This window comes from Ceratotherium simum, chromosome 28 (genome assembly GCF_057802395.1).
Source record: "Ceratotherium simum simum isolate JZ-2026a chromosome 28, ASM5780239v1, whole genome shotgun sequence".
NCBI lineage: Eukaryota > Metazoa > Chordata > Mammalia > Perissodactyla > Rhinocerotidae > Ceratotherium > Ceratotherium simum.
The window spans coordinates 8,624,034-8,647,796 of record NC_141927.1 but is presented as its reverse complement, the minus strand read 5'-3'; the positions used below and the strand labels follow the sequence as shown (position 1 = coordinate 8,647,796).

General features: G+C 38.1%; 1 protein-coding gene across 3 annotated transcripts in view; it reads left to right on the top strand.

Annotated features, from left to right (window-relative positions):
* GPM6A (glycoprotein M6A) overlaps positions 1-23,763 on the top strand; it is a 323,217-nt gene that overhangs the window by 22,032 nt on the left and 277,422 nt on the right. The window contains exon 1 of one of the 3 annotated variants that reach the window (XM_087418313.1): positions 3,424-3,556. The exons of the other annotated variants lie outside the window; for them this stretch is intronic. The gene's annotated coding sequence lies outside the window, so the exon portion shown is untranslated. Of the gene's footprint in view, positions 1-3,423; positions 3,557-23,763 lie in introns of those variants that run through there. 3 annotated transcript variants of the gene reach the window in all.

Sequence of the window (23,763 nt, the reverse complement as noted above, 5' to 3'; positions counted from 1 at the left end):
TGATAACCTGACAACATGGATGAATCTGAAAAGCATAATGCTAAGTGAAAGACGTCACACTTTAAGGGCTATCAATCTATTTGTGTAACATTCTAGAAAAGGCAACTGTCTAAAGACAAAAAAACACATTAGTGGCTAACATGGGCTGGAAGTAGGGTGAGTGGTTGACTACAAAGGGACAAGATAATTTTGGGTAAATTTTTCTATATCTTGATTGTGGTGATGGTTATGTTACTGTATAAATTTTCCCAAACTCAAAGAACTATAAACTAAAAAGGGTGAATTTTACTGTACAACAAATTATACCCCAATAAACAAATATAATCTGAAGTAGATATGATTAAATATGACCTGTGGTTAATTTTGAGTGGCAGGTCATTTTTTTAGTTAGATTATTTTTATGCTTTTTTTTTTTTTTTGGTGAGGATGAGTGGCCCTGAGCTAACATCTGTGCCCATCTTCCTCTATTTTTGGATGTGGGATGCTGCCACAGCATGGCTTGATGAGTGGTGTAGGTCCGTACCTGGGATCTGAACCTGCAAACCAGGGCTGCTGAAGCAGACTGTGCTGAACTTAACCAGTACCCCACCAGCCTGGCCCCTTTATGCTTTTTTTAAAAAAAACAAAATAACAAAAAATATTTTGCCCAGTGGTTAACAGATTAAAAAGACTTCCCTCTAGATAACAATTTTCCCCATTCCTGCACCAAACCCTGATTGTAATCTCATCTCCCTTTGATCATCTAATCTTTCTTTTCTTTTTTCCTCCCATTTCCTTCAGTTTCATACAATGTACAAAATCTTTAGGTGTTAGACATAATAAAAGTGAGAATTGCTTACGCAACTTCTAATTAAAATCCTTCAGTTTCTTCCATCATTAAGCATTAAAGAATGTGTTCCATTTTACTTTGTATTAAAAATTGAATACATTTTAAATGGCAAAATATGCTAACAAACAAAAATCAAACCATATACCCGATGAGCTGGTGTTTGAGAGAGAGCTTTAGGATCCCTGGCTCTTGAGAAGTGACATGTCCATAAATCTTTTCAGAGGCCACATCACTGTTATTATTACGAGTATAAATATTTTATATATTATTTCAAGTTTGAAAATACACATTTTCAAAACATCATTGGGGGCTGGCCCAGTGGCATAGTGGTTAAGTTTGCGCACTTGGCTTTGTTGGCCTGGGGTTTGCAGGTTTGGATCTTTGGTGTGGACTTGCACACCACTTATCAAGCCATGCTATGGCAGGCGTCCCACATATAAAGTAGAGGAAGAGGGGCACGGATGTTACCCCAGGGCCAGTCTTCCTCAGAAAAAAGAGGACTGGTAACACGTTAGCTCAGGGCTAATCTTTCTCACATAGACACACACAAAAAAAACCTGTTTGATTTTTACCCAGTAGAATTTGAAAACAAAATTATTATTATATTTCATCGAACCAATTCAATGCTAGCATCAAGAACTTGAATTTATTTAGGAAGTGCATTCACACTTTTTCTAGATAATCCAGTTAGTAGAAATTGAGCTTACACATATGGAAGGTAGTAATAAGGCCTGTCTCAGAAAGAAAGCTAAATAAATTATCATGGGTCTGGGGTTCAGATTTTACTGCTATTACATTTGTAACAACCTTAGGCAATTTGAATAATCTTACTGAGGCCTCAAAGGTGTTTTCTTTCTTTTTTCTTTGCTGAGAAAGATTCGCCTTGAGCTAACATCTGTTGCTGATCTTCTTCTATTTTTTATGTGGGTCACCACCACAACATGGCCTCCAGTGAGTGGTGTAGGTCCACACCCAGAAACCAAACCCAGGCCGCTGAAGCAGAGTGTGCTGAGCTGAACCACGAGGCCACGGGACCGGCCCCAAAGCTGTTTTCTTAAAAAAAGTTGTGTAAAGTTATGATACTGTTACTCATGTTATGTAAATTATCTCATACAGTACCCAGGCTTAGTAGATGCTCAAAATGAGCTGTTATAAATTTTATTATTGGGTGAAATAAAACTGTAAATTATAGTTAGGACAGAAGGGTCAGCTGGCTCACATAATAGTCAATATACTGGACCGCATGGGAGCAGCTGTAAAACTTGCAGAGTGAGAAGCAGATGTCTATATTAGTCTTACTATTACTAACACTTGTTATTACTATTATTATTTACTTTCAAGTCAATATAATGTAAGTAGAAGAAAGCTATTTATTAAGCTATTTATTTATTGGAGATTAAGAAACTTAGCTGATTCTGGTGGTGTTCAGCAGCACAGCCTAGGTAAAATTCCTTTTCTTCTCTCTGCCCCTCCATGTGAACTGCTGATGTGGTTCCAGATGGATGAGGCCAACTTTAAAAACTTAGAAGCCCCACAAATAAAAAGATTTAATAGGATTGATGTTTGCTTTTGATTATGGTTTAGAATTAGACTGCTGAACTTAAGAAAAGAATAATTCATTCAGTTGATATGATCATTTTGGCTTATCCCGTAGCATCTGGAAAAGCTGTGTTTAAATAACCTTTTAGGCAGTGTTGTGATGAAATATTCAGCAGCATAGATTGGTGCCTGCTAGAAAAACAAACCATTAGTTCATGGAATTGAAATAGAATTGAGGTAGTCTATATCTATAATGTTTGTAAACTCATATCTCATGAAACTATAGTTAGTTTTTACATTGTTGTGGCAGTCGTTTCTTGGTGGAACTAAATTTTTCTTCAAACACTAGGTTTTGACCAAATGAATATTTATTTTAATTAAGGGAAGGCTAACATTTGCCTGAAATTAAAGGATAAATTTATTGTTAAATATTTGTTGGATTTTTTTCCATAAGGGTTCCAGATTTTCAAAAGGCATAATCTTTGCCTTAAATTGATAGTTTTAGACTTTACATGAACTATGATTAAATAGATAAAATACTGGATGAAGACACCACCTTTCCTATGACGAATGTAAATTTAGCTGCATGGTTAGCAGTGGTTCCCAGCCTTTGGTGTGCATCAGAATTACTCGGAGAGCTTTTAGAAACTAGTGATGTTTGGCCCACACATAGAGATACAATTTCTGTGGATTCAGATTATAGCCCAGACACTGCCATTTTTAAAGAGCTCGGTACTTGAATCCAGTACACAGCCAAGATTGTGAGCACCTGAATTGGACACTAGGGTCTTTTATTACTATATTATTCATTTATTCAGGATAGACTAATTGCTGTAAAAAACAATACTCACATCTCAGTGGCTCACACAATAGAGATTTATTTCTCCCTCAGGTCACATTCCAGTGTGGGTGTGGGGAGAGTGTGTGGAGGCTAGTGGGGGTGGGGACTGTCCCCTTTTATCTAGCAGTGCCATCATCCCCTACAGGCCTCAGAATTTTCCACATGGTAAAAGAAGGAAGAGAGGACAGGTAGGATCAATAGGAGGTTTTCTCTTCAGCCTTGAATTGGCAAATATACTTACATCCGTATTACATTAGCCAGATTCAATCTTGAGGTCTCCACTGAAGTTCAAGGAAGTCTGAATTCTAGTCTGAATCTGTGCCCTGGAGGAAAGGAAACCCAGTTCGGTGAGTCCACAGCGACTGTACCACAGTCTCTGAATCTGGTACCTGAAACAGATTTTGGTTAAAACAAGCACAGAGCTGTTCTAAAAGACAATAGTAAATGACAGCTCATCAAAAATTGCTTTCTTCCTTAAACTTTTGTTTAGAGTCTTGAAAAAATAACATTTAAATATTTTTACACGGTCCTGGGATTTGGATTAAAGACTCTTGAAGCTGACGGCAGTGAGGGGAGCATGTAGTCAGTCTGGAGAGGGTTAGGTAGCATGCGTGGGGAGGAAGAGTATTGACCTGGAGTGTTTAGGAATTCAGAAAGGTTGAAGAGAAGTTCCACCCTTTGATTATCAAAGATCACCTTTTAAGAAGGACCGGAAATCCCTGCTTTTATTTTGGTATTAATGTCGGTGCATCACACAGATACTCAGTTTGGTTCCATGCACTCTACTTTTCAACCTCTTGTTGATTGTCCCACTGTAAGGCTGCTCATATGGGAAAGAGGGAATTATTGAGATTGCCTTTAACGTTTTGTATGGATATTGTGTTCTATAAATATAAGTTTTGAATCATAAGGCTTTTTCTGTGGAGTTTCTATTTAAAATAGGGTTAATTTATTGCTGTTTTCAGACAATGAGAAGAATGTTGTATATTTTCATTCACCAGGAATGTCCAGGTTGTTCTAGTAGGTATGAGGAATTAAGGTAAATTAAAACTCACATTCCAAGATCTTGTTATAAGAGCAATAAGACTGTTATTCTCCGTTATTCTAAACTCAAGATGTTGAAATAAGTTGTGTATTTAAATATTTGACAGCCTGCTCAAGAGAGGGTGCTAAATAAAATATTGCAAAAATTTGGTTGTACGTGGATATTTTTACCATTGTAGGAATATTAAAGATATGAAAATTGATTTTCCGTTCTTAAAAGGAATTTCCAGTATTAGCACATCAAAACTCTGCCTGATTATTTTGTACTTATGTCATATTCTAAAGTCTAACTTTGATGAATTTTTCTGTCTTAGATGTCATTTCTTTTGAATAATTATCAAGCTATTCTAAAATCTATTTCTTTGATTTGCCTATTAATCAGTTATTCAAAGAATAAAATATTATTTTAGTATTACAACCTGATTTCAGTGAGTATATTAGCATATTAGTATATTAGTTTGCAGAGTAGTTAGATGATTTTAAAAAACCAGATAGTTTCTAGTGGCTTAATTATGTAAAGGCACCTACACTTCTTATATCAAACCATATTAGGGAATGCAGGATTTCATATTTGTTTTATTTTTCTATATTCAACTCTGTCTTATTTTGTTTAAATCTAGGCACTTCTACTTGTTAGTTATACACTTTGAGTGCATATTTGAATTCTTTGAGTGGCAGCTTCTCTATGTGGACAGTTCTACCTTACCTGTAGGATCACAATGATTGGGTTCTACGTGACTGCCTTAGTCCCTGACACATGGCAGAATTTGATCAATGGAACTTACTACTGGATCACCATTCATCTGTGTACCCATTACACAGAGTCAAGCCTCTATGGTTCTTGGCCATCTTCATCGTAAACCTACACTCAATGAGTACATCTGGTACATATCATTGGTTCTGAATTACAATGTCACATCATCATATTTGGTTTATTTAACAATTGCCTACTGTGAGCAAAAATGATAGTTTTAACATAAGAAACTGGTTTGAGAGACAACGTATTTAAACCATAATGAGTTTAAAACTGTGAAGTAATAAAAAACTGGTGAGAACCCTCAGTGTAAAGCATCATAAGATAAGTTATGAAAATTGGATCAGACAAATCTGAATTAGAGAAAAGTCGAAATCACTGAATTTTCAAATGCACGTAGCATGTTTTTAATTCCTACCATACAGAAGGGCTTCAAAACAACTGTTACAATGGTTTTGGAAAGAAAAATATTCTATTTCTACCTCAATGAATGGATAAGAATCATTTTAAATTACCTCAGCACTTTTTATGTAGAAATTAATTGTGTGATTTTAGTGTAGTTTGTTCTCCAGATAGATAACTAATAAAGTACTTTTCAAACCTAAGACTCTGTGATTCTGATGACTTTATCTTTGATTAATAAATCTTTTCTTTTGAATAAAAGTAAATGTTAACCTACAATAGATCAAATGATCAAATACTAAATTAACTGAATAAGAATTATTAATGTCTTATAATATGGCGTGTTTAAATATTTCTAAAAAGGTAGCTGGGAACTGCTGAGAATTGAAACTCTACAGGCATTAATGCAATGCTGAGAAGTTTGGATTTTGTGGTTGTTGTTTTTTTCCATTCATTTATTCACTAAATAAATATAGTCACCATGTAACTACTATGTGCCAGGCGCTCTGCTAGGTGCTGAAAATATAATGAGGATGAAAATAAACATGGTGAGTGATATCACAGATCTTCATAAACTAATGGGGGAGAAAGACGAGTAGATTATTAGAACTCAGGCGTTGGTATTTGACAGAATCCAGTAAATAAATAACCCTTATTCCTCATCCAAGTTTGGATTGAAAACAAATGCTTTGGCAGATGGAACTCAAAATGTTAGCTCTTTTACTATTGATAAAGATATCGGAGAACAGGATTTTAGCTAATCTCTCCAAGGGTCTTGTTAGTACTTCAGCTCTGAGTTGGACAGACTTACCCCGACAGAAGCAGCAGGTACAAATGGCCACCTCCCAGAGCCCCTTTAATAATGAATGGTGTGGAGCAGCAGAGAATGCAGGCAGGAACTGGTGTATTACAGACATATATGAAGGCTGAAAGTGGAGACATGAGAGATTACGGACTTTAGGGAATTCAGTGTGGTTTAGATTGGTGTATAAAGGAAGAGCATTAGGAGAGGCGTCTGGAGGAAATGAGTAGGATTATTATGGTACAGGGCCTTGTGTCATGTTGAGCAGTTTCAGTTTTATCCTAAGAGCAGCACTGAGCCATTGAGAGATTTTAAACTGATAGTTGACGTGGTCACATTGCTTATTTTTTTGTTTTTGGTGAGGATGATTGGCCCTGAGCTAACACCGGTTGCCAATCCTCTTTTTTTTTTGCTTGAGGAAGATTGGCTCTGAGATAACATCTGTGCCTGTATTCCTCTACTTTGTATGTGGGTCACCACCACAGCATGGCTTGATGAGTGGCGTGTAGATCCATGCCTGGGATCTGAACCTGCGAACCCTGGGCTGCCATAGCAGAGTGCACCAAACTTAACCACTACGCCACTGGGCCAGCTCCAACATTTCTTTTTTTAAATGTCATCTAGGAAGCATTGTACAGGGTAGATCTGAAAGGGGCAAAACAGAATAAAGAGTCTGCTCAACAGGCTGTTTTCATAATAGAAGGTAGAGGTGATGCAGTGTGAACAGGAGTAATAATAGTTTGACTGAATAGGTTGGAAGATATTTGCTATTTCATTTCTCTAGCCTCTTCTTAGCCATTTCACTGCTCATTAGCACCTCCATCAAGAGGGTAGAACAGAGGAGCTGAATCAGATCTTTCTAATGTTCTTTCAGAACAGCTGTTCTGAAGAATTCTTAGTAATTATTTTAATTGCAATTAATAGTCGCAGTGTGCTTTGGGATTTACTGAAAATTTCATTTATTCATCCTGTCCCAAGATCTCATTATCATGTATGATTGAGGTGGAAGTGATTTAAATTATTTAGTTGACCCTTTTAATTACCTCCTTTTGCTTGTGATAGTTTGTAAGCTTTCTGCAAATTTTTAATTTGATCACATCAAAGGAGTCACAGCTTCAGTCAGACGCGCCCTATGGAAAACAACATCAACACAAGTACCAAAGCCATGTTCTCAAGTTCTGTGAAGTTCATTTGGGGATTGGATGAAAACCTAAATCATTTCTTGGATCATACTATTTTTTTGAGAATAAACTTTTCCTTATTGTGTAAACTGTTGAAGTGGGTTGCTTTGGGTTTGAAGACCAAGAGTGGACACCTAATGCCCAAAGGCTCAATAGTCACAATATTATCTAATCTTTGACCTGACTTTAGAAGCTATTGTGTCTACAAAGGTCAGTCCTCTTAATTTTGCCCTGTCATTTCTTTAACTGTCTGGTTCCATGTTTTACCATCTTTTTGAGATGAGCATTAACTTTGATGACACATCTTGTTTTCATTGACATAGCATTGTGGTAGTATCATTAATAGTCATAGATGATAGTCGTGATCATCCACTCATTCCACTAACACTTAATGCTGTGGATATAATATAATATATATAATACTATCCACGGGGCAGTAAACAGTGGCAGTGATTATAGATATAACCGCTCATGGTAAATATTAACAGAGCTATCTTCTATCACAGCGTAGGAAAGGGAGTGACTAATTTTTCCTTCATTATCAAGAAAGGAAACAGTGGATAAGGGTTTGAAGAATGGAAGGGAGTGTGTCAAACCACAAAGAGTGAGAATAAGCCGAGTAGAAGTATTAGCGTGTGCAAAAAGAGCTCAGAAACAGAAATAATGGAAATGTCCTATATTTCTGTTTTTCCCTGTATTATCAAGGAACGTTATCTCTAAATTTTAAATGATGGACTATCTATGTAGATCCTAGAGTTGTTAGAGCTGTAAATTATTTTTGGAGATCCTAGTCCAAAACAGCTTATTTTATAGCATGGAGCCTGAGGCCCAGAAAAGTGAATTGACTTGCCCCAGGTGGTGTGGCTGATGGAAGGCAGAGCAAGAGCCCCCAGCTACTCTAACTGCCCTGCCTGATAGCCTCTGGGAACGCATGAGAAGTAAAGAGCGCTGTTAACTTTGATACCTTATTTTCTGTTTCTTGTTTGTGAATCCTTAGGAAAGGTTCTGAAATTTTGGGCTAAACTCTCACAAGTACAGGGATGTTATCAGGGTTACTATTAGCCACGGTTTTGTTCGAGATGTTTAGCATCATCCTGGATCAGAGCTGGTCGCTCTGCCACTTGTTTGCCACTGAAGGTAACTCTTGAGTAGAGGCTTCTGTCTAGAGTTTCCAGAGAAGTGTTCGTAGACAACTAAAGACGATTTTAGTCCCACGGCTCAAGATAAAGGCTCTTTGGCAGAGTGGTGATCTGTTCTACTTTTTTTCTAGCGTGGACAGAAATGTGTTATGAAGGAAATAAAATTATAGTGCAAGAGAGGTTTTGAGTCAGAGATTCAGGTTCCAGTTGATTTCCACTAAGTAAAGGAAGGCTATGAAGAAACATGTACACTCATCTTTCAGAGGAGCACAGGGGAATACCAGAGGAATTGGTTCTACCCAAGAGGTTTACATTTTCACAGCTACCAGGTCAGCATTTGCAGGGTACGGGGGTTATGTTGAGTAGCTACAATGTGATTGCCATGTTTCTTAGAATATATAAATATATACCAATTCTAACATCTTAAATTATAGGAGGTTCTAGGGAGATTTTTTTTTCACTTGCTTTTATCTGCCTAGGCAGTATATATTACAAACTCATCTTCAGCAAATTCCATGTCATTAAAAAATATATATATATTAACAGTTTTCAATAAAAAAGATTTGAAAGAAAATTTAAAAGGGTCATTGGTGAGATAATACAGTTTGCAAATCAAAATTTTTGTATTTAAGATCAATTTTAAAATACCATGTTCAGGATTTTTTTGTTGTTTCTATCTATAAATCTTGTTAGAAACAATTACTGGCATGAATTTAACAGTCATTCGAGATTTTGCATTTTAATGCAAATAAAATGATTTTGAGTAAAATATTTGAATAAAATACACATTTTATTATTATTTGTATTATGATACACTGGAGTATTGTATTGTTCTTCAAGACATTTCGAGCACAAACAGAAGTTCTAGTGCCTTTCATAGCTGCATCTGATACAAATCTAAAAACATTTTGCTTTTTCATAAATTTTGGAGCTAAGCTCGGGTACTTTGAATGAACTGATGAGGGATAAAGTATATGCAGAGAATCATAATGTGAAAGGAAGGGAAGTATGAATAATAGCACCGTGGGAGAATTAGGTCAATTACACTGCACGTGACTCTCTTCTGACTGGAAATATTTTTCAAATAGAGAACAATGTGTTCAGCTGCAGCCCCAGCAGTATGGCAGCACTTGTGACACAAGTAACTCTCTTTGCGCCTGCCCCGAGTCAAGAGAACCCTTAAGTGACTTTCACAAGATGTCATTTTTATCTCTATTTGTTTCTCCTTCTGCAATCCAGAAGCTACACATTCTGTAAATTGTAGCCATTCCGGATTGTTGATTTCAACACCATCACCATCCTACTTTCATTTTTCTGGAAAAATACATTAAATAGTTTATTTTGAAAACTTTAAAATGGAAAGACAGGATCCATCAGAGACTTAAAGACTGCTGTTTTTCCTGTACCATCTCTCTTTGATTACCTTGCACATCTTCTGCTCTTTTTTGTCTGGTTCTCTCATTAGTTCAATCCTGGCCTGCTTTCCTCCCAAGAGCGGAATATAATAGAGCTGGAGAGAAGTATAAAGAGGAGAGAGGGGAGAGATTTGGGGAAAGGAGTTACACGAGGTGTGATTCTTTAGGAACGTGTTTGGTCCATGGAAGAGATGAATTTTTTAAAAAATATGTTCATACACTATTTAGGCATATTAAGCACCTACTTTATTTCCTTATTTGATTTCAGCTTTGAAAATACATATGACTCAGAGGATAGGGTTATCTAGGTTTTGATGAGTAGTAACCTAAAGGCAAGTAGAGGCTCCTTTAAATGTCCCTGTGTTTTTAGAGCAGATAAAGACACAGCATATCTCAATACTGCCTGGAAGGACAGGCTTCACAGGGGCTTGGCAGCAGGGATGGGCCACGCAGTCTCAATTTTGATCCAAGTTGCTAAGATATTAGGACTATAGAAAATCTAAACATGGTCTGTATTATAAAATTGGTGATGAAAAATGCCTGATGGTGATTGATGCTGCAGACAAGCAGGTTTTTTTCTAGCAATTGGACTCTTTCTGGGATCTGTATCCTTTACTTTCCTCACTGAGGCTGTATTGTATTTGCAACTTTCGCTGAATTCCCCAGCAGTGTTCGTGCTGGTCACTGGCAGGACGGACCGCAGGCACTGGCTTACTGCTTTGTACTGCCGTCTCTGCTCTTCAATCAGAAAAAACGGGCTGTGAGTATCAGGTGATGCTGAACAGTGGGTGAGCACAGTGGACCTAACATTCAGAAGATTCCGTCTTCTGACAGCTTACCAATTTGAATAGAAGGAGTGATAAAGGACTTAAAATCGTGTTTTTCTTACAGTTGCTATCCCTGCCTTTTGAGGTGACCTTTATTTCAGCACAAGGATGTTTGTTGTGGCTTTGAAGATGAGGCTGTCTTCGAGTCCTTTCTCCTTTTTCCTTTTTTCACTTGTGATGGTATCAAGCTTCACCACCCTGTATATGACCCTTTAAGTCTAATTTGAGTGAGGAAGGAAATAAGCTTAGAACGAATTTGCTTTTTACTTCAAAGAGGGAAAGAATCATGTGCGGCTCCTTTTGCGTGTATTCCTCATAGCCCCCTATTTATTCAACATTTGGCAGTGGATATGTGTGTGAAAACACACAAACCTACACAAATATGTACGAACAAACCAAGAACTATGTTACAGGGGCTATTGTTATTGTTTACCAGCAGTTTTTCTTCATTTTCCCTGATTTCTTTATTTTTGCTTTTCCATTGGAGTTTTCCTTACTGGGTCTCTGAAAACTGGAGAGCTTTTGGCAGCCAAGTGGCCCATGTGTTCACTGCAACCAGAATGTGACCTTCAACCTTCGGTTTCCTTCTCTGTTATAAAGCCACGTCTGGGGTGTTTTTATAAAAGCCAAAAAAACAGATTTCCGGTGAAAACAAACTTGTTTATTGAGAGGTGGCAAAGTGCATGGGCAAAATCGTTTTATTTCCAGACAATTTGCCAAATATTTTTTGGTAGGAAAAGTTTTCCTTGATGGAAAAAAAAAAGAGAAAGGAATGACACAGTGCAATATTTCAGTATCATTGTGTTTTAAAGAACAATAATATCTGAAAGCTATTGCTTAATTGGCCTTGAAAGTAAAAATAATTTTAATAGCTTTACTTTCATGCTTAATGATTACACGTCTTCAAAAAAAAATCATTGGGTGCTGTTCTGTGGTATTTATTTTAAAAATTAATAGACTTTTTTTAGAGCAGTTTTGGGTTTATAGAAAAATTGAGCAGAAAGTACAGAGTTCCTACTTAGCCCCTCATCCCTCTACACACACAGAGTTTCTGGTATTGTTAACATTTTGCATTAGTGTGGTACATTTGTTTCAATTGATGAGCCAATATTGGCTCATCAGTTGAATATATTATTATTGAATACATATATATAGCCGATACATTATTATTAATTAATGTCCATAGTTTACATTAGAGTTCATTCTTTGTGTTGTACATTCTATGGGTTTTGTCAAATGTATAATGACACACATATACCATTATAGTATCATACAGAATAGTTTCACACATAAAAATCCCCTGGGCTCCACCTATTCATCTCTTTCTCCATCCCCCCCAGACCCCTGGCAACCACTGATCTTTTTACAGTCTCCAGTTTTGCCTTTTCCAGAATGTCACATAATTGAAATCATAAAGTATGTAGACTTTTCAGATTGGCTTCTTTAACTTAGCAGTACTCATTAAGACAAAAGATTCTCCTTGTCTTTTTATGGCTTGATAACTTGTTACTTTTTATTGCTGTATAGTATTCCATTGTATGGATGTACGGCGATTTATCTATTCACCTATGGAAGGAAGGACTTCTTGGTTGCTTCTAAGTTTTTGCAACTATGAATGAAGCTGCCATAAACATTTGTGTGTAGGTTTTTGTGTGGACATGTTTTCAATTCTTTTCGGTAAATACTAAAGAATGTGATTGCTAGATCGTATGGTAAGAGAATTTTTAGAATGCTTCCGAACTGTCTTCCAAAGGGTCTTGTATCATTTTGCATTCCCACCAGCAATGAATGTTTCATGGGAAATTTCTTAAATAAGGTCTGAGACTTGTAGTTCTTTCAGTGGTACTCCATGGTCATATACAGGAGTCCTACTTCCACAGTGGTAAGGTAGGGGGAAGAGAAGTATTCTACAGTCCTATGATTAGGTCTTAGTCTTTTAGTGAGCCTGTGCCCTTGGGCTCTGACCTTGATAAGTGCCTCTCAGTTTCCAACACCACTCCCTTAGGCTAGACTGGAAGAAGTCTAGAGTGGGCTCGAATTGGGTATCTCCCTTCGTCTCCGTAAAAGGCTAGAGTAGGCTGGAGTTGGGTATTTGTATCCCCTCTTCAAGGTCAGTTTGGCTTAAGGTAAAATATTTTCCCTTGAGGGCAGGTCTTGTTAAGAAGAACAGAGTGCTCTAGGTTGTATTTCAAAAGGGTTACACCCCACTGCCAGCTTCCACTGGAATCAAGAGGGGGAGTTTTCCCTGATCTTCTCTGTGAGAACCTAGTAGGACTCCTGGGGGTAGAACTCACAGAATTGCAGGGGCCTCCCTAAGTCAGGGCCCCACTGGAGTTTTAAACCCTCAAATGTGTCCACACTGAGCTTCCAGCAATCCATCAATTACAGTTCAGGTTTTCCTACCCCGGCCCTGGTTCCAGCAGAGGTTTCTGCCACTGTAAGCTGAGATTGTTTGTATCTGCCTGTCTGTCCTGCAGATCTGGGGGCAAAAGTTTGTCATGGGACCTCAATTCTCTGATGGATCTAATTGTTCTTCATTTTCAGTTTTTTCAGCTCTTTACTTGTTGTTAGAACAGAGTGACAACTTCTAAGCTCCTTCCAGAAACTGGAAATCTATTTCATGGTATTTTGATTTTTGTTGAATGAACATTCTTCCTTAAAAGTAATCGGATGGTGATTTTTGTAAGTATTTTGAAAATTCATGTATTTCAAGAGAATGATAAATTTCCAATAAAGAAGTGTGTGTTAACGTCTTGAGAGGTGATCAAATGGTAGTATCTACAGCTGACAGAACCTGGTCTCGAAATGTGTTTTATAGTGTCAGCTACATTTAAAGAATGTTTGGGTTAGCAAAGCTTCAGAAATTAGCACACTATTTTTCCTAGGCTTTGGAATGCAGAAGCCAGTAATATTATTTCTTATAAAGTATACGTTCTTGTACGTTAAACATGTGTGTGTCAAATTACATTATTTGCTTTTGTCCCTATTCTCAATGGAAAAGTACCTACATCTCACAATTTACTATCATTTTCCCCAAATTCAAATAACTTTGTAGCTAAAAGTAACATGAAGTTAGTACATTCTAATGTAGCAACTTTCTGGAATTAGTCATGGCGCTGCAGAATTTTAGAATTTGAAGGGATCTTTAAACTCATTTAGTGTTTTTATTTTCACATTGAACAGATCAAACCTACAAAAATTCAGTGTTTTATCTAAGGTCAGAAAGCTAGTATGTGGTGTGACCTGTGTTATGGACTTTTTTTCTCTGAGCTAACATCCGTGCTAATCCTCCTCTTTTTTTTTGCTGAGGAAGACCGGCTCTGAGCTAACATCTATTGCCAATCCTCCTCCTTTTCTTTTTTCCCCCCAAAACCCCAGTAGATAGTTGTATGTCGTAGTTGCACATCCTTCTAGTTGCTGTATGTGGGACGTGGCCTCAGCATGGCCGGAGAAGCGGTGCGTTGGTGCGCACCCGGGATCCGAACCGGGCCGCCAGTAGCGGAGCGCGCGCACTTAACCGCCAAGCCACGGGGCCGGCCCCTGTTATGGACTTTTTAAATGTGACTTTCAGTTGTGGTCCTAAAACGGATTTAGGTCATCTTGTTCTTATTTACTTGCATAGGGGATTATGGTACAGTAGAATTTATAGTGCTGCCCTTGAGACCCTGAAAAATTTCAAAGCAATATCTGACTCATCACACCCATGGCTGAATTCTATGCCTAGATTGTTTAGATTTTATTTTATTCAAATTATTTGAAAACTTACCTCAAGTTTGGCAGCTCTGTTAAAAAAAAAAGTTTAGTTAGAACACATTAGTGCCAACCTGTGTGACGAAGTAGGAGCTTATTTAAGAAAATCTGCCAGGATAATTTTGAATTCCAAAGTAGAATATTTGATGATAAATAAACGAAAAGCAATAGGATATACTGGAGTACATGAGGAAGCCATTTGGTTTAAAACTAATTCAGCCTGACCTTGTTTTTCCAAAAAGGTCTGACGTGGCCCATTGAGCATGCATTGTACATCTGCTTCAAACATTTACAGTGTCCCAAAGACAAGAATGATGCCCCTAAAGATAGGGATGTAGCTTCCCCCCATGTTGGTGTTTTCTTAAGGATAAGCGTCTCTTCCTGGAAACTAAGGATTAATTATCGACCTGCTGTGCTCACTTTGTGACCGCTGACCTGCTGACCGCTGCTCTGCTGTGCCAGTCAAGCATCTTCTGACAGTGGTAAAAGAGATATTCCTGTCACATGTGATGTACACTCTTTGTTCCCAGACGGTAGATAACCACTTGGTACACCTCACTTCTTTGGTGACCCTCCTTCTTTGAGGAAAGAGGCCCCGGGCTATAGTTCTCAGACCTAATTCATCATGAACTCACCCCAAGTTTGATTTATAGATTGATTATGGATTATTTGTGTTGACATTGGCAATGATTTTGTGGTATTCAATAGGGATGCTGCTTAGTAACTTCAACCGTGGTCAGGTTCCTTAACCTCTAGGTGCCTCAATTTTCTCCTCTGTAAAATGGGAAGTGGATAATGGTTTCTATCTCAAAGTGTTATTATAAGGATTAAACAAATTAGATGTATACGTTGCTTAGAACAATGTCTGACAGTAGTTTGCTGATTAATGTTAGTTGTTATAGTTAAAGAGGACAGAGAATCAGGCTCTCAGGATTTGCAGTTTCGGCCCTCTTCCGTTTAAAACCCTTTCTAAATCCATCCTGGATGGATGATTGGCCATTTCTATGTTGCCTCTAAAATAATTCCTTTCATTCCACTAATTTTTATGGATATGTGTGTGTGGGGGGGGCGAGGCAGGAATATGTCCAATGAGTTTTTTTTTTGTGTGTGTGTGGAAGATCAGCCCTGAGCTAACATCTGCCAATCCTCCTCTTTTTGCTGAGGAAGACTGGCCCTGGGCTAACATCCATGCCCATCTTCCTCCACTTTATATGGGACACCGCCACAGCATGGCTTGCCAAGTGGTGGATCAGTGCGTGCCTGGGATCCGAACCGGCGAACCCCGGGCCGCCGCAGCGGAGCGCACGCACTTAACCACTTGGGCCACCGGGCCGGCCCCTCCAATGAGTTTTGATAATTGACTCTGCTGTCACAGAGAGCAGCAAAGTCTAGTCTTAAAATTCATTGCACTTAACCATACATCGGTGTGACTGAGCTAGTACAGTCCCCAAGTCCCCAGGTCCCCCAACATTCTGATGCTCTGCTCATCTTTTCTGTTATCTTCTTTTTTAGATAATTTTAAGTAAAGCTGTGTAATTGCAGCAGTCACTGAATTGTGTGCATGTGACATGCATGTGTGTGTATTGAGGATCATTTCTAGGTGCATGGGTGCTTATTATTTAATAAGAAGCATGCAAAGGTAATATGCAATAGCTCAAGTCATGAAGTGTGATGCTGGCTGTACTGCGAACTCTCATCATGTGTACAGCATTAAACTATGTATTATGAAGATGGGGACATTACTGTTCATGAAATGTGAATATAAACTTCCCTATGACTTCCAGGCTGCATCTACCCAGAAATTCTGAAAGTAGTTAATTTTGTATTTATGTTTCATTTTGACACCTCGCAAAGTGTCTCTGTTTTCAGTCAATATTTTTTGAATTGATTTGGTTTTTCTTCCATCTACCATTCACACCCTACCCTGCAACTGTCCAGTTCTTTTGACAGTAGGTTAAGTGGCAGAATTTTTTTAACTGGGGTTCCAGGCAGAGTTAGTTATCCAGACACTAATGACACCCTTCATTCGTTTATCTCATTCCCAGGCCTGTGATACTCAGCCTCGATATGAAGACAAGGAATCCTGGTCATTTGTCATGGAGAGGGAAATGGATCAAAGTAGGTTTTTGTCCAAAGTGAAGACTACTGTAGGCAGCAATAATAGGGCCAACTGAGACTTCGAGGGTGAAACCATAGAGGGTTCCTTTAGTGTGAACCATACCTGCTTTTGGAAACTCTAGTGCTCTGGCAAAGTAGATAACGGCAGATAACACTGTAGTTCATTTTAAGATATGATCTAGATTCAAGCTTAATGGACTGCTAATATATCCTCAAAGTGACCAGAGGCAAATGTTCTCCAGAGATCTGTGGAAACTTGTCTTTCAGGTCAGGAAAAAAAAAAAAGACCAACATCTTTGTTTAGAATAGCTTTGACCACTTTTCCCTGTTGCCCTATCACTTAGCAAATGAATTTAGAACCAGAGTTTGAAAGCTGCTTTATCGTTCTCAATGGCAGTGGCTTTGAAAATATGTTTCAAATACAACTGCAGTGTAAGCTCCTGAAACCTAACGCTACATAGTAGAACAACCAACTAGTCTCTGAATGAACAATGGTTTCCTACACTTTGTGGCGTTTGTTTCTTTAAGTGGCTACCATTCGAAAAGTACTTTGAAGATGAATGATCAAGTATCTTATTTGGCTCCACTAACTTTCTACAGGAAATAAAAGAATACACAATGCTCCAGAATTCACAATCAGTGCTGTGCCAGGATCACAGGTTCCAGGAATGTTATCGTGGAGGCACACACAAAAGCACATTGTTTTGATACTTCATTTCTCTTAAGTGAAGGTCAGCACAGGGCAAATAAATTGCTTTGGCTTTGCAGAGAGTGAATAAGTAGATGTAATCCACTGCTTTAAATTTCATGAATCTGGAAAATTTATTTAACAAGATGAAAACATTTTACTTTTGATTTTGTTCTCCTACATTTTTAGAGGGGATGCTATTTGGTGTTGATTTCAGTTTTCATGTGGCTCTGGGAAAAGGCACTCTGACCGTGGAATTTGCTTTGGTTTAGTTATAGATACTATAAGAGATGAGCTGCCTCCTGTATTTCTGGTTGCCCCAAGACTTAATTCAAAAAGGGAACCTGGACTTTTATTCAAGCTCTCTTCAATATTTTGTTCAAAGTATTGTTCTATTTGAGACTGTGCAGTAAAAACTCTATAGAGACTTTTCTCCCCTTTGGTGATTTTTATTCTATTTTGTGATATTCATAACGTTTTTTTTCATACAAAGAATTACAGAGCAGATGTGCTAACCTGAACTCTAGTTTGATCTGGAACTTCATGCAGTATTTGCATCACATCTTACCGTTGTCCTAAAGGCCTTTAAACTTCTAGACTAAGTTCTCTATTACTTTACTAACCCATATATCATCAAGCAATTGGGTGCCTAATGGATTTTGGTGACAGACTTCAGTGTCTGTGTTTCTAAGATCATAGGCTGTGCTTTCAGTGCTCATGCTAAGTCTGGCACATGAATTTGGGCTTATTGGACAAGTTCGGAGAGGTGATCCATGCTTTATTCCATGTTGCTTTTGTATATGCACTTCCAACATGTAACAATATGCATTCAGAAGTGGTTAGGAGACTGTTTCCATCATAGCTTTACATTTGTTATATTTGATGGCCGTTGAAAGGCATAACAAATATTTGATATTCATACTGCCATCCATAGGAGTCAGAAAAGAGAAGAAAAGGTGAAGTTCCTCTTGGTCCCTATCTTAGAGATCATGCCCCCAGCATCCCCATGTAACCTTCTCTCACTCCTCACTGCTCTCTCTTACCCACGGTGTATATGGATTCTCAGGGCAGTCTACTCACTGTCCCAAGTGGGTTATCTTCATCCTCGCCTTTGTGTCTCACCCCATGAGATTTCGTTTGCCTGGAATAATAATACTTACAATTCATCTATAGATTAATTTGCAGTTTTAAAGTACTCTCAAATAGATTTGATGATAATAATTCATAGAGGGGACAATCGAAAATCAGAGAAGTTTATTTGCTCAAGGACACAATGACAAATTTATCTAAGTGACACATTAGGGTCATGATCTGGGTTGGGGTAACCTGTCTCCAAGTTGAGCTCTGCTTTTAATGAGCCAGGCTATGTTCATCTTTTTACTGCTCTTTTTCTAACTTAATTGTAACCACCTTTTCACCATGTGATTGAATCGTCTAGTCAAAACTGAGTTCTTGCCTTTTAGATATTAAACATTTCCTCAATATATCATAGCATTGTGTCAGAGACTATCTTGTGTTTTTTCCTTTCTTGTTCATTTCTCAAGCACTTAGGTTGCCTTCCTCTCTGTATCAAGACCTGCCATTACACTGAGAGGCTCTGCTATCCAGGTCGAGGATGCAGCATTCTCGCTGTTGATGTCTATTGACTTATTCTCTAAGAGTGACATTCATCGCCACTTCTCTTAAGCAGCCTGTCCGCATGATCATGCAACTGGCGCTGCACAGAGTTGTTCTTCTGAAATAGTAAATCCCATGATTTTGCTGTCTTCCCAGTCATGCAACATTCAATTTCCCAACCTCATCATCTCTTGTTTCCATTGGCATAACCTTCGTTCATGCATTTATTTCTTGCCTTGATTGTGAAGATATTTTGCTTTTGGCTTTTTTTTCTCCTCCAGGATTGCCTTTCTTCATTCCACCTTCTACTCACGGCTTGTCTATAAATGCAAAACTAACCAACTCTCTCACCTGGCTGAGACCCTTCAGTGCTTCTTCATGGACTTCAAGATCTCTAGTGTGCTACAAAGACCCTTCAAGATCCTTCCTTCATTTACCCTCTTCTCCGAATACATTCTATGCACAACACACATGCACACATTTTCTCATGACTCTTACGATTTTTGAATCATGCAGAACTCTGCAATAGATGGCAAAAGATGTCTCTGTCTGTCTTGCCTCTTTGTATCCCTGGACAATTCCTGTCGATCCTTACATATTCAGGATAAAACACCTCTGAGGATCATGCCTAAGCCAAAGTGAATGATTACAGAGTAGCTTTGTCATTATGATTATTATAATTATGCCCCTCATCCTTCTACTCCCTATCCTAATGTGGTTTGGTTATCTTGGCCAACCTTCTTGTTCCTTCTGTATCACACAATTTTCAGTTTATTGTAAGAATTATTTCACTTTTATGTTTCCAATCAGGCTATAGGCTGTTTATGGGCAAGGAATTAAGTATTTTTCCCGAGCACCTTCAGCATCTTATAGAAAGTCAGGTACGTAGGTGTAAAGTAGGGACTTATCTCTGGATTTGTTCAATTAAAATGGAAATTAATTATTGAGCTTCCTTGAGAGCTGGTGCCCTGTCATATGTCTTTGATGTCTTACCTTAGCACTTAGCTTAGTGCGAAGCACAGAATTTTTGCTCAAAAAGTGTGGATGGGGCTCCAGGGTGGAGGAGAACTAATGGAAACCCGTGAGAGACCCGAGGCTCTACCAATAGGTAAAATGCATCTATTCAGTGTGTGATACCTTCATTTGTCAGCCTTCTTGAAAGCCTGATGGTTCACTTCTGGGCATTTCAGAGCTGTGTGCTCTGTAAGACGCAGTGTTTTTTTGCATGCTTTTCTGGTGGAGAATGTGTTTTTTTCCATTTCTCTTTCTCCTGTGTTTATATGAATGATTGTTAAATATATTTTGATAGGCTTTATTTCACTCTAGGCCATTGAGTAATTTCTGTATACTTACCCCACAAAAATATTGTGAAGTAATCCCTGACAATATGTACACTAAACTACATGATTTGGTTTATTCTCATATTTATATTAGAGAGTAATAAATACCATAACATTGCTACTTGTACCAAATGGTCCTCATTCCCCCTCCCACCTTCATTTAATATGTATTTTGCTTTTGGTTGGGATTCAAATTGCATTACATTGCTTATGAATATAGTATTCAGTAGAAATGCATACTTAAAAATTAAAAAATTAGAATCAGAAGATGAACTGATCAACTTTCTTTTGGACCTTCCAGTCAAGCTGAATCAATTGAACACCTCCGTGTACAGATTAACTGGTGGATAGCTTCCTATCTCATCAAATCTGTGCCTAGGTAATTCAAAATTTTTATTTGAATGACAAATAATATAGAATCTGACAGTCAAATTATACAGCCTAATTAGTTATTTGAAACATTATAAAAAAAAGTGTTAGTACCTTACAGAGATATATAAATTCTTAGATATAAACAAAAAAGTAAAAAGGTGAGATGGAAAAATGGTGAGAAGAGTCAGGGTGAAGGGAATTTAATTTAGAAAAATGAGATGAAGCTGGGGTGAGATTCTTAGAGTTTATATCATTACGTCCTACATTTCAGTTATGTGTAACCTATAAATTGTCTCTAATTTTTCTAACATCCAACCCAAAAGGCGGTTATGTGAATACCATTGTCTATAGAATGAAAACAAAACAGCACATGTGTTTTTCTGATTTATATGGGAGAAATTTGCCCAGTGGGTTCTCAAAGAACAGGAGTTTTAAAAATTTGATGACCAATATCCTCCCACAAGATCTTCTAAAACATATGGTATAGCATTTGATCTTGTGTGACTAGAGTCACCTCAGGCTGATGGCATTCCATCTAGTGCAGTTTTGTGGGACCTAGAGGGGGTGTCCCACTGGTATACTGGTAAACGTTTAACAGCTGGTTCTCTGGTGAGGGTCGGGGGAAGCCCTTCTTTGAAGCATTTGTCCGTTTTCATGGTATAAATATTTCCAGAAATGCTGATTTCAATGTCACTGAAGGCAGAGTTGGAAAGAGATGTGTGCAGTTGGCTCTCTAGAGACTGCACAAGCCAGCCCCAGCACAGCACTGTGTGGCCCCATCACAGCTCTCCCCAAATCCTGGCTTTATCTCAAACTGTATATAGACTTTCAGGAATGGGTAGTTTATTCATCACACTGATGGAGATGGGCTCCATCAGTACTGTTTTTTACAAAATCAATTTTTGTTGTTGTTACTATCAAGTTGCAGTGATTTTGAATTATACTCATTAATAATTATTTGGAATAAAGTTCTTCCTTGTTACTGGTTAAGAGCAGAGCCAAATGATTTCACCATCAGGTGACCCAGAGGTAGACTATGCCCATAAATAAAACTGAGAATGCTGAAAATGACTTCTGCCTAAAAAGATTTTACTTTACCTCTGTACTGATAAAGACATATGATAGCTAGTGTTGTATTTGAGCGCTTGGTTTGTGCCACAGTTTTTGTGGCCTTACATGTATTAGCAGCTTCAGTACTATCAAATCCTGTGAGTTGGGTCCTAGTCTTATCATTACCCCTTTTACTGCAAGGTCAGAGCTGGTGAGTTGTGCAGTAGGGATTTGAACCCAGGTCACCTGGTTCCATAAGTCTACCATATTCCAAATTCTTAAAACATATTCTCTATTAGCTATTGAATATTTTTTGGATAAAGCAAAGGGCACAAGACATTTGAATAAGCTGTTCTTTAAAATAAACTCATTAGATTTTGTTCTCCCCTGTGAACTCCAGGAATAGGTGTGGCACGTAGCCTGTTGGTACAGGTGGAAAAACTGTCACTTGCTCTTCCTCTCTAGCTCTAGTCTGAAAAGGAGAGATGTCAAGTGTGGATTCCGCCTGGTCATGGATTACCTGTGTGGCAAAAGCCCAGCTATTCTTTTTCCAGAAATTGGACTGTCTCTCCTTAGGATGCCTTCTAAGAAAAATTCTGGTTTGCCTTGGACTTCAAAAGACAGAGGACATTTACCTATGTTAGAGGTCATTGTCTGGTCTTCTTGACGTAAATATTAGGTCCTCACAGCTCCCTGCACTACTTTCTCTGTACTATTGGTGATTTACTTCAGTTTCTGATTCTCTCTCTCTTGTTCAGTCACTGCAAGGCCTTACTCTTTGCCATCAGACAGCAGATGTAAGGTGTTACTCCTACCCTGGTTAGGTAGAAAAGGCCTAAAGTCCAAATTATCTTTAAAACCCAAAGAAATAGTGGGATATGTGGCCCTGTGAGTAACAGTGACAGGGATATACTTGGACTGTAAAGGCTGAACTACTTGTACAACCAGAGATACCTAATAGGCTTACTTTTCAAGCTGACCCTTCTCTCAGAAAGTAGAAATATATCACCTTCTTTAATGATTGAAGGAGAAGAGAAATGATGACTTCTCTCACTCTCAAGAGATGACCACCTGACTCATCATCTCAGATTCACTAATCTTTAGACTTCCTAGAACTTTCCTTGACCCTTTAGTTGGGAAAATGATACATATACTTAGTGTGGTGTTTCTATTTACTAATCACTGTTCTGAGTACTTTACATACATTTTTATTGTACCTCTGTTGGTATTATTATCCTCCTTTTACAGATGAGGAAACTGAGGCATAGAAAGATGAGGACATTTGCTTAAGCTTATATAGCTTTTACATGTTTGAATCAGGATTTGAACTGGGACATCTGGCTGTAGGGACTACACATGTAGCCACTGGAGAAGGGTGTCCAGTAGACCTTTCTGAGACAATGAAAGTGATCTGTCTGTGCAGTCCCATACCAGAGCCTTACACACAAGTGGCTAATGAACAACTGAAGTGTGGCTAGTGCAACTGAGTGAATGCATTTTTAATTTCGTTTCATTTTAATTGATTTAAATTTAAATTTAAATAGCCACACATGACTGCAGTCTACCTTACTGGACAGTGAGCTCTAGACTATCCCTCCTCTCTAGGAGTAGTCAAGGTACATGCTTGAGTGGGAAGAAGAGCTAAGGAAATTTAATTGTACAAATTTCTATCACCCAGCTTGCGTTGCTGCCAGTGTTTATCATGAGCGTAAAAAAAGATGATTTTACAGCCACTGGGTAAGCATGATTAACCCCCTTTTAATAGTCACCATGGTAGTATAAATATATACTATATATCCACCATGTGCCCAGCAAGCCTGAAAGTGGTATAGTGTGTCATGATAAAGAAAGTGATAATACTATGTTAACTAAGAAAAATGACAGTTAAAGGAATCAGTTAAATTCTTGCCATATCTCACTTTGCAGGCATTTGACTGCTCCTGTAGTGGTGAGAAAGTCCTTTTTTCCCAACCATTTGTACTACAAGTCTTAAAATGGATATAATTTAGGTTTCTGAAAATGCTATTTCCTGAGCCATTTTCACATCTAGTGCAC